General features: G+C 27.7%; 1 non-coding gene across 1 annotated transcript; it reads right to left on the bottom strand.

Annotated features, from left to right (window-relative positions):
• Window positions 1-11,032: 11,032 nt before the first annotated feature.
• On the bottom strand, window positions 11,033-11,104 carry Trnae-cuc (transfer RNA glutamic acid (anticodon CUC)). The gene has a single exon. It is a non-coding gene; the product is annotated as a tRNA-Glu (tRNA).
• Between the last annotated feature and the right edge of the window lie 272 nt (window positions 11,105-11,376).

Genomic DNA, 11,376 nt, shown 5'->3' with positions numbered 1-11,376 from the left:
ACATGCCCAAATCATGGCATTTGTTGTTGTTTTCATAGTTGCTTCAATGCAATGAGGATGAAGCGCTTCACCTACTCTACGTCTCACGTATTTTCTACCATCGCTACCAAAGAGCGATATTTTAGTTTCATCGCTCCAGATTACTTGCTTCCATTGATTTTCTGACCATTTAATGTGTTCTTTTGCCCATTTAACTCGTTTTTCGCGTTGCTTTTGATTTAAATATGGTTTTTTCCTTAGAATTCTAGCTTGTAGTCCAAATCCTGATAACCTTCTTCTTATTGTTCTTGAACTTACTGCAATACCCGCTGTACTCATTTCACATCTAATGGCATCTGATGAAATTTTTCTATCTTGAAGGCATAGCCGTTTAATTTTTCTATCGGCAGTAGCACTTGTGCATTTTTTTCGGCCTGATTTGGCCTTATTTCCCACTGATTTCGTTTTTTCGTAACGTAAACAGAACTTTCGTACACCAGAACAAGTCACTGAACCACTAACTTGTCTTGCAATTTCAGCATAAGAGAGGCCATTTTCTCTCACTATGACAATTCGGCTTCTTTTTGTAGATGTCCAATCAGTTCTTCTTGTTGGTGACATTGTTTAAAATTAGTTTAATTAAAAAAAGGACTTAAAGTATTAAAAAACAGCAGTACTCTACTTAATTGTACTAGTATGCATCATTCCGCAAAATATTTCCACAACAATAATTCTTTTACCATCCAAATAATCTAAACTATAGTTACAGACATTTGATTGGTCCTCAGAACAGTTTTGTGATTGGCTAGTACGCTTTTATTACAAAACATGTCATTATTCAAAACGATTTGTGTTTGTTTGTTCTACTAAAATAAGCGTAACTTTTTTTGTAATACAGATATTGTAATACTGTTTTTGTTATTAAATTCTACATTAAATTACCTTCAATTTGATATATAAACATTTGTATTTAAGTGAAAATTAATATATTCTACAAGTACGCAAAGTTGAAAAACATGAAACTTTCAAAAAATGTCTACACTTTTGGCCACCACTGTATATATATATATATATATATATATATATATATATATATATATATATATATATATATATATATATATATATATATATATAACATTATAACTTGCTTTATATATATTATATCCTAAAATTAATAATTTAATTTAACTATTTTTTTGAGTTTCTCACTAGACTTTCAAAAAATTTTTAAACACAGTAGTAGTAGCCAAAGAAACCAGGTAAAAAACCGAATTACTGTCCTGTGATAGCATTTCTGAACCCCTTCCTTCCCCTGTATATTTATCTTTCACTTTATATTTTTCATATAAGCACACCAATGCCTTTTTTTAGTTCAGTGCTTTACACATCTATCTACACCTCTATCTGAATTTTTAGCACAATTAGCTTTACCCTTAATATATCCTTGTGGTGACTTATTGCACTTTACAAGCCTGCTGTCAGCTATTTAAGCCGAGTGAGCGTCTCTTGTGTTTTCAGTAGCACCCAACTAGGGCCAAGAGTATGACTTAACTATTTCATGCATCACATTCCCTTACACAGCCCCTTTTTTACGGGGGGGGCACATTCACACACCTCATTGATAGAACACAGAAGAAGAACAACCATGCCCGAACCGAGACTCGAATCTGGGACCCCAGATCACGGGGAAGACTCAACCTATACCAGGATGCCGGCGCTTTTAATTTGTATTACATCCGAGAGAAGCACATTCCACCTGTGAATTGATTCACCTACTATAGTGGTAACTATACAATAAAAACATACTAAGAAATATATGATATTTTGTGGGAAAAGAATACCTTGTTCCGTTGTTGTTGTTCTTTTTTAAAAGAATATTTTCTTCCTTTGTAAGATCAATTCCATCCCTGGAAAATCAAGCATGTGTCTACGTTCTATTGTTTAGATAGTTGGATTAATTCAAAAGAGGGCGCTCCCCCCCCCTCCCGTTTTATACAAAAGTAGAACTTATAAAAAATATTTGCTGAAATATCACCAAAAAGAGGATAATGTTTCAAATACCTTTGTGAAAAATTCCCGGGTTTATCCAAAGCCACACTAAAATTAGAAGCAATCGTATTACCGAACATGAAGAAATTGATGAAAAATGGAAATTTTAAGCTCAAAATGGGAATGACTTAAAGAAAAGTCCGCACATTCTTCCAAGTAACATCAATTAGTTTTCCCGCAGACCACAAAGAGATTTATGATGCTAATCTATTGCATCACTGGACCTGAAATGATGTTTTTCACTACATTTGAAACATCCTCTTTTTTTTTTCTTTTTTTATATATAATTCCCTTTTAAAGATTTGGGGGGGATGCAGCAAAAACAAGTTTCTTGTTAGGTAATTTATTTTTTTACCTTTGTGGTCTGTTTTGATGTCAATTCCTTTTAACATAATGGTGTTTATAAGCTGACATGGTTCTAAAAACTGTGACATGCATGATATAAAATCGTGCAAATGTTCCATGGAGCAGACCAATGAACTTGAATCTATCAAATTTGACGCTTATTTACTTCTTGAAGGTTAGAATCTCACAAAAAAAAAATGGTATTTCAGAGACTTTGAATTGATTTTTTATAACAAAAATAAATAAAAATATTTTATATATTTAATATTTTTATTTAAATTCTTAGCATATTATATAATTATTTATATTCTTATCATATACTAGATAAAAACTATTTTGCCACCATTTTTAAATTCTCAAAATAAATTTCCAGTGATATTAATTTCATTTCCGCACAATTATTCTCTGATAATAAATTTTTAAAAATAGTTTTAAATACATTTTTCAACAATACATTTTCAAAATTGTGTTTATACACAGGCATGTTGCGACGCTTATTATTTTCATGCATGCATGCTATCGTTGCTACAATTGAAAATAAAATTTAAAAAATGATTTAGAGGAATCAATCTTAAAACTCAATCCTTATGCTGTCATATTTCGAATTAGAAATATTAATCGTCTAAAATTGTTTTTTTTTTTCCAAGTATTTTTTTTTTTAAATTTCAACATGAGGATAATCATTATCAATTGTAAGGCGATAAGATACTGCCAAAACAGCTTTTTCAATATTTCGAAATGGATTATAATCGTATTTTGAGCAAATTAAGAATCTATAATTGTCACATAAAAAAGTTAGGAAATATTATTGTGAAATGTTTCTGAAATTTTAATTAAAAAGTTTTTTTTGCCTTTCTAAAATTTTAAAAAAATTTTGAAATATGCATAAATTTTCACAAAATGTTTTTCGTAGTATTTTGTAGTTTGCTGCCTAGAACTTGATATATTTTCTTCCCATTATTTTTAAAATTTTAGATTAAAGTTAATTGAAATACGAATGAAACACTTATTTAAAACTTTCATTCATATGAAAAAAAAAACAACTTTTCATACGTAAAATGTGAAGAATTCAACCTATTTATTTTTTAATCCTTTAAAGGGCCTTTTTCTAGTCATATTATGTTAAAATATTTTTAGGCTTGAAATTAGAATAAGAAAAGGGATTCATTTAGCTTATTATATGAATTTAATTTGATTCATTAATTAATTTGGTTAATTAATAATTAAGTAACAAATCAAGACACATACTTTTGTCTGAGATAAAGACCTGAAGCATCAAAGTTTCTGGCTTACTAAAAAAATTTGTCAGAACTTATGCCAACCTACATAATTTCATACAAAGATTGATAAATTTGGTGGGAAGCATACTTCCCACGGCACTAGAAAAGGTTAAATAAACACCTTAACAAATTTTCAACAATGATTGCTTCTTGAAACTCAATATTTATCAGTGTCTTTTCTAATATAAGGCACGAAAGGCTGATGTGTTTACTCTTCTGTCGTATATTAAAAAATAGTATGATAAAAATAACGTTTACAGCTCTGCACTTCTGCAGGTATAATTAGAATGCTTCGAGCTATCACATGAGGCAATAAATATATCGATATTTTGATGAATTTTATAATATCCTGTGATTTTATGACGAGCGAAAAAAAAAAATTGTACCGCGGAATCATTTCTTAATGTTGCTTCAAAATTTATTATTTGCTGCAATTCATTTTACTCTAACTTTTCGATAAAAATAAAAGTATATTTAAAGCTTCTTCATTCCGTGCAATATAATAAAATATACCACAAACTTTTCCTCTCATGCTTATTAATCTCACATGAAAAATAAAATTCAGAACTAAAAGAAATATTTAACAAATAATTGTAAAAGCAACTCCTAATTAAAAATATCCTGCAACACTATGTTGGCAAAAAAATTATTACCTTTTTTTGCAAATTATTTAATTTGCAATAGGCAAGCACATGAATGCTTTCTCTAACTTCTTGTAATCTTGATGCATTATTATTCTCCCTATAAATATGCGTGGAATAATATATAAATAAAGCTCAAAAATGCATATCCAAAATAAATATCCTTCTAACTTTCCAAACTGTACTTCTAAAAATATTAAGAAAGCAAATACTATTAAAGAAATAGCTTAGAATCTTCAAATCGTTTCTTCCACAACCAACTAACTGTCTTATTTTAATAAAAAAAAACAAATAATGACTTTACTATTAGTTCCATAAAGCTTTCACTTCACTTCTGAAAAATATCCAAACATTCAACATCATTTAGTCCCATTTTAGCCGTTTCACTGGAAGTTTGCAGTCTGCTATCATAGCGCCATCTACATTCGCTCATATGCACTACATAATCATTATCAAAGCATTCTTGACCAACAATGCTATTTTCTATTTTCCCTCTTTCTTTTCATTCCGATTGAAAAATAAATGTAATTTCCACTAAAAAGATAGCACATTTTTATTACTCTATGGTCTTAAATAGAATTTTATTTCTTTTGCTATCTTGAGATTTATTGTGAAAATAATTCATTACAACTCTCTTAGCAAAATATTTTTTTTTTTGAAAACAATATTTTAAAGTTTAAAACAAATTAGATTAATGTACACATTTTTTCATTGCTTCCAACCTTTATATACAAAAAGATTCAGGGGGAAAATTATCCGTGAGTTTCCGATCTGTACTTTTAAAAAATTTATTTATTCTGCAAGTTCAAAAATGGTATGAATGGAAGGTCTTGGAAATGCAATTAAATCCAGAATTTTAAGCATTTAATCAATAATATTAAAAGATGAACATTAATGGCGATTTTATTAAAAATGCATGCATTTTGCTTTCAGATTCTTATTTTCAAACCCGTCCATACATTTTATGTACTTTGTGTTTAGCCTCGTAGTATAACGGCGATAATCGTACATTTAACTTGTAAATCTTGGCAACTGCAAGAAAAATGAAATCTACAATCCTGGTATCAAAATGAAAAGATATTTCATTTGCACCACTTATTATATTTGTGAATTATAGTGTTCACATATCGTTAAATAGATAGATAGTCAATCCGTCAATGATTTCAAATTAAAATGCCAAAACTATATGCCAATTTTTATCTAATAAGTTTACTGATTTTTTTTTCAGGTTTCGAGTCACAATCAGGTTTCACAATGAAATAAATGGATGTCCGGTCCTGATTATGAAATATGAAAAGTAGAAAATTGTCAAGGGATCAAACACATTCTTTGGGCCCTAAGCTCTCATGGCTTTTTACGGTATATTAAAAGTTAGTTAATTTTGTGTTTTTGCTTAGTAACCAAACGTGTGATCAAATTATTCGAATTAAAATTTAGTATTGCATAAATTAATTTCTAGACAATATTCTAATAACATTCTTATCTTCTACAGGTTTTATCTTATGTGTATTTTATAATTATAAAACGATGTAGTGTTTTTAATTTCAAATATTGCTAGATCCTATTATTAAATATTATTTAGATTGTGTTCAGATAAATTTTGTCATTTTGATTTATTATTTTTGCTCAATTTGAAATCTTAGTTGAAACTCTTTTAGACGCGATATACGACACCATCTTTTAAGAAAATGATCTGCAATTAAGTGCTTTGGTATTTCTGTTTTCAAAATACCATTAAGATGAAATACCATACCAATATTATTAAGATGAAACCGATAAAATATATATAATTTTGGAAGTTTGGTGGAGAAAAGGGGTCCTAAGATTTGCTTTACCCTTTCTAAGGCCGTGGGAAGTATGCTTCCCACCAAATTTATCAATCTTTGTATGAAATTATGTAGGTTGGCATAAATTCTGACACATTTTTTTAGAAAGACAGAAACTTAGATGCTTCAGTTCTTTATCTCACACAAAATGATGTGCCTTGATTTGTCACTTATTTATTAATTAACCAAATTAATTAATTAATCAAATTAAATTTATCTAATAAGCTAAATGAATCCCTTTTCTTATTCTAATTGCATGCCAGAAAATCTTTTAACATAATATGATTAGAAAAAAATGACCCTTTAAAGGGTTAATTAAAGGATCCCTAGATGGCTAATCCGGCTCTGAACTTCAAATAAATTCTACATTTCTTCTACATTTTCTTTTGATAAATTTGGTCCAAAAGTTGACAAAAATAGACACTTTATATGTAATAACTTCGCGTGGTCGCAGACTTAGAAATGCATCAAAATATTTAAATCGTGCTTTTAAAAATTTTTCTAATCATCATGAAATTTTCAATTTTAATACTTCGTATCTTAAAAATTTTAAAAAATTATGTAAATCAATGCCTTTTTCACTTCATTGTATACTTTAAAATAGTTATTTTGAACAGAGAAATATTCAAAACAAATATTCTGTGACAGATTATCAAAATTATTAATAAGTTGTTAGAGTTATACTATTTTAATGTAGTCAGCTGACTTTAGCGGTTATACCCTTTACTAACCTATCTGAAGCTTATTTTCAAAACTTTGAATTTTGATATATTTCATTATAAAATAATAAATTTTATAAAATGTAAAAAGTTTATAGAAAATACTTGATTTTTTTAAAATTATTTTTTCAGACTTTTTAGAAATTTGATTAAATTTTTATTCTTGTTAGAAGAGTTATTTGAGTTATCTGATGGAAATATAAAATAGGTCACAATTTAAAAAAAATAATTAATAATCCATTTTCATTTGAAAAAATTACCCATAATTGAATTCAATTGAGATTATATTATTGATAAATAAAATTGAAATTCATTTCAAAAAAAAAATTATTCAACCTTTTTTTTTTTTTTTTTTTTTTTTTTGAATTTTCTCTTTTCCTTTATAAATAATAAAGCATTCGGAAAAAGAAGTCGCTAATACTGTTTGTGTAATCTTAATACTGTTCAGTATTTCCAGTGATAGCAGTTCACAAATTAATAAGCCCAATTCCGATTTAGGAAAATTAATATTCTAAGCAAGACATATGCAATTTAAAAGCTGAATAAGCACGATTGAAACTTATGCGGACAGAAAAAGAATAAATTCTAATTAATTTATTTCGAAGAAGACAGATTTTATTAAATAAACATATTTAATAAAATCTATTTTATTAATTCTCTAAAAAGAATAATTTTTTAAATTATTTTTTTAAATCTTTAATTTATGATATATTATTTTATACGAACAAGAAATAACTTTTAAACTGGCAATCAGATGGCGCCACTCCTTTTGAATCAAAATGAGAACGAATGAATAAGTTCATTATTGATTTAACATGCATTACCGAAGTAAATTTCAAACCTCTAGCTATTTAGACAGGCCATTAAAAATATAAGATTTACAATCATAAAACAAGTGAAATGCAATAAAAGTAGTCAGGAAAAAGAACAACCGTTATAATTAAATTTCCGTTTCTTCTTTTATATTTTGTATCAGCAAAAAGATTACATTTTATCTTTTATACTTTGTTTAAAGAATTCCGTGCAACATGTAATTAAGGACAGCATACTTAACCACCATTAGTACGAGAAAGTAATCCCCATTGAATCGCTAATGGTGCTTCCTTTCCACGATGGCTCAGAATGAATATTAATTATTCAAATTTAACAAAAGACTTTCATACTTTTATAAATATAGTAGCAAAATGTGAATTCAATCCGTATAACAGAAGCATTTCTTGCTAGAATTTACAAAACCGTCATCTTTTTATAACAAACTTAGTTTATCTTAAAGAAATATACCAAATGAAATTTGCTAAAGACATTCTTTTCCGGAAAACAAATACTGACATTTGATCAACTAGAGTTCTAATTGCAGAATATGATAAAAATTATTTAGTGCGTAAGAAAAAAAAAAAAGAAAACTCAATTCTGTTGTAAGAGATGCTCATCATTTTAAAGTCATCTTCAATCTTTCTCTCGTCTTTCTCTTTAAGTAATGTTCTTTATTTTAAATGTCACTTTTTTTTCATGGCCGCAATTAAGTTAATGCACTTTCAAACCAGTTTAACTTTCCACATTTATTAATTCATTGCACTATTAAGCACCATCAAATGGCTAGTTTCTTCTAAATTGCCAGTTTAATCTTTATTTTTTTATTCCAATTATTAATTTATTTTTATGATGCATTTACTTTCATAAAAATTATTTTTTGTTATTAAAATAATAAGCATCTAGTAATAATTAATATTAGAAAAATGCAAGACAACAGATGTATATAGGGGGAAATAGGTTCGGTTCAGCACTACATAACAGAATGTGTCGAATTCAATGAAATTAGGGGAAGACTCATTATGGATAGTGAGTCTTCCTCTAATGAAATTACAGGAATATAGAGAATGAATAGAGGAAGACTCATTATCGAAATGATGGAAAAGATTTTTATCCTTTTACCAACGTAGAAGATTCTTTGAACTTTTGTTGGCCTCTTTTGAGAAAGCTGGATAGTAAACGTGCATAACAGTCAGTCATAACAAATTCTTTTTATACGACTATGGTTGCAGAAGTGTTTCTGTAACTAAAAAAAGTAATAGTTAAGAAATTTAGAAAAAATGAAAAAAAAAAAAATGAATGATGTCATAGATGTGTGTATTTTAATCCTTTAGAAACATATCATTCAATGAATATGGATGTTGTTAAAAATATATCTCAATTATTATGCCTGAATTCGTTTTACAATCACCGATATGCTCCCAATTAATATTATTACAATTATTTATCGTTTTTCTCCTAAAAATGGTTCAAATGCAAGAAAGTTTTACTACCGTTTTAGCATATAAAATTAGTATCATTTTTGGAGTAACCAGTATTTACAAACTTGCGTGGCAGATCTCATATAAGAAAGCTGATATTAATCTTGCACTTTCCTTTAAACCTTTTTAATAACATTAATTCAATGAGTTTTTTTTATACATTGTTAATCCCTTGAAATCATCGTAAAATAAAAATAAATCTTAAAAGCGATTTGAACTTCTAGTTCGAAATATTGTAGCCTAATAATTCTTTAGACTAAACAATTTATTTTTATGTTATTTTTAAAACTTGTTCTCGATTATATCGCAGCGATATCGCGCGTATAACAAAAATGCATTTAATGCCGTCAAAACGCTTGTGTGAACTTAAACAATGTTCAATATTCAAAAAGTAATATTCTAAACTTACACAATGAAAAAAATTGCAAAAATGTGCGTACAAATATTTTAAAAAAAATATTAAAATTAAAAAAAAATTATATCGAAATATATTTAATGCAATTAAAAAGTTTATTTTTTTAGACTTTTTAAATGATGTGAAAATGGTCTTTGTGTAGTAATATTTTCCGAAATTATTCAGGAAAACTTTAAAATTGTAATTAGTTTTTTACTTCAAAATTTAATTAATTTTTAAAATGCCCTATATTTGCAACATATTTACTATCCAAGAAGAACTAAGTGAAAGAGTTTCTAGTTCTAGTTTCAAATCTAATTTCAACAGTTTGCCCTATAGAGCATTTTGAATAGTTTTTCATCATGTTAAGACAGATGGCGCATATCATATAACACAAACTACAAATAGTATGCCAACTCATTAATATCTTATTAAAAATTGTATTTAGTTCATTTAATCAATTTTGTTTTTGTTTTTTGGCCTTGTCAAAATTTGTATGCCACGAAAATACTATGGTATATAACTAAAATGTAGTTTTTACTTTCACGTACATGTAGTATAGAGAAAATATAGTTCTCGTCAAAAAATTTGAGTTTGAGATTTTGACGAATCTCCATGTTTGAGACATCCTTGAGTTGGAGAACACATTTTTTGGAAAATGTGTGTCTGTCTGTGACAAACATAACTCAAACATAGCTTTGAGCTAGATGAATGGTGTACGTTCTTTATATCAAATTTATAGATTTCTATCAAGTTTTGTGTAAAATTCGCTGAAAGGCAGTCTGTCTGTCCGAGTGTCAAATAGTATTTAAGACTATAATGAAAAAAAGAAGAGAGCTAGATGGATAAAATTTGGTACATAGATTTAATATCTATAATGTTGACGACTCATATCAAATTGTGAGCCAAATCCAACAAGGGGTTAACTGTCTGTCAATCTGTATTTTCAGATGCTTATCAGCGCGATAAATCAGAAAACGTAATCATTTCAAAATTATCAAAAAAATAAAAAAACTCATTGTGAAACAAACTGGGTTTCAATTGTAACTGCAATAGATACAATCTATGTGCAATTGCAATCACTATGTCCGATTTCAAAATTTCATAATTTATCTCACATTTTTTTTTTTTTTTTTTTTTTTTTTTTTTGTATGATATGATTTTGTATTCCTGACCAAAACTTGTTTAATAATTATGAATGCTTGGAAATTTTTTAAATTGAGATTAAATTTGAAAAATTGTACCTGACTGATTTAATACAGTCTTAAACATTCTCGATTTGAGCAGCAAATTGAAACGGGAATTACGATTTCCTTTTCTGTTTGAAATTAGTGTAACAATGTAAGAACAAAAATTTTCAAAATACTCTGTCAACATTCATTTATTTTAAAGATTGAATTGAAATTATCGAAAAAGAATTATTTTTAGCAAAAAGTTTTTCCAAAAATAGGTTTTATTAATATCTTTCTTTTAGAATAAAATAAGAAATGTATAAGAAAAGAATCTTCCGACACCGGGAATCGAACCCGGGCCTCCTGGGTGAGAGCCAGGTATCCTAACCACTAGACCATGCCGGAGCTGCTACAGGATATCACGGAAAAACTGAAATCAAATGAAGAGTAAATTAAAAAGTGTAATATAAGTTTCAATTCAGATTCATATATCATATCTTAGTCAGTAACAACTTTCAATATTTCTAGTATGTCATTTACACATGTATAAACAATCATATTGCCATATGTATAAGAAAATTTGAAGCATTCACATCTTTTCAAGAAGTTATCAAAAGAATGTCTCATTCGTTTCAATTTAACAAGAATGAATGCTCCTCTATCGTCTATTTTCTTTC

The sequence above is a fragment of the Argiope bruennichi genome, chromosome 10, assembly GCF_947563725.1.
Source record: "Argiope bruennichi chromosome 10, qqArgBrue1.1, whole genome shotgun sequence".
In the NCBI taxonomy this organism is placed as follows: domain Eukaryota; kingdom Metazoa; phylum Arthropoda; class Arachnida; order Araneae; family Araneidae; genus Argiope; species Argiope bruennichi.
The sequence above is the reverse complement of the archived record's forward strand: the minus strand, read 5'-3'. Positions and strand labels throughout refer to the sequence as shown.